Source organism: Pteropus vampyrus, unplaced genomic scaffold (assembly GCF_000151845.1).
Source record: "Pteropus vampyrus isolate Shadow unplaced genomic scaffold, Pvam_2.0 Scaffold632, whole genome shotgun sequence".
Lineage (NCBI taxonomy): Eukaryota > Metazoa > Chordata > Mammalia > Chiroptera > Pteropodidae > Pteropus > Pteropus vampyrus.
This window is the reverse complement of record NW_011889413.1, coordinates 337,493-338,621: the sequence shown is the minus strand read 5'-3', so window position 1 is coordinate 338,621 and position 1,129 is coordinate 337,493.

Genomic DNA, 1,129 nt, shown 5'->3' with positions numbered 1-1,129 from the left:
GACAGGGACCCTTCAGAGGCCAGGTGAACTGTCATAGCGTTCTCATGCCCACCGGGATTTGTCGCGCCCAACCCCTCCCCCCCACTTGCTCTATGCACAGAGATGGCACCTGGCCTGACCTCCTCCCCTAGGAACAGGTGCTGCCGCCAGCACTGGCTGCCCACCTGTCACCAAGTGCATAGACTGGGCAGCTTTGCCAACCTTAAACAAATAGTTATTTTATCAGCAAAAATGGGTTTATTAGGGAATAACAGAGGAATTGCAATTCGAGACACACAAAGTCTAAGGAACCATACATAGGCCAGTCCAGAGACGACGGGGAGAAAAGTTCTATAGAGAAAACCGAGGGGGTTGGGAGGGGCGGTTACCAGCAGAAATTCATTGGCGGAGACCAAGCGAGCAGGGTGGTGGTGGCTTCTCATTGGCTGAGTGTGGTGGTCTCTCATTGGCTGGGCTGTTGCTGGGCCAGGAGAAAACCTTCCTTCCTCCTGCCTGGGTGGCGAAGTAGGCTTCCTGTTGGGGAGGGCAAGGTAGCTTCTTCCTGCTGGAGGCTGCGAGGCTGGTCTGAGTGCGGGCTCCCCCGCCAGATTTTTAGGAGGTTTCTAGGAGGTTTCCTTTAGTCATCTTCACAGCCTCGGCCATGGGCGCCACACCTGTCTAATCAGCTTTGGGCTGAAAACAATACTACTTGGTCAATGACATCTGTCTCTAGCCCCAAACCAGGGCCCAAGTGCTTTGAGAGTGTCTCTGCCTGAAGATATTTTGTGGATATCTAAATCGATTCTTTTCTTCTTTTCTGGCAACCTCAGCGACTTCGAGCTCAGACTCCCAGGTCTTTAGGCTGACCCTCTGGGAAGCGCCCCGTGAAACCTCGCCCCCACGGGCAGGCGCTCTGCTTGCGCCGCTCACAGTGTCTGTGTGGCCCTAATGAGGGCCACAGGCCGGCGGCCCCAGCAGCAGACGCTGACGGCATCGCGTCTAGAGGCTCCGTCGAGGGCCCGGACGGTCCGCTCCCGGCTCCCTCCCGCTCGGGCAGCCCCTTGACCTGTCGGCATCGCCCTTTCCCACGTGGCCGGTCCCTGTGCGTGTCTGTGCCCACGTCCCCCCTTTCTACAAGGACTGCAGCCAT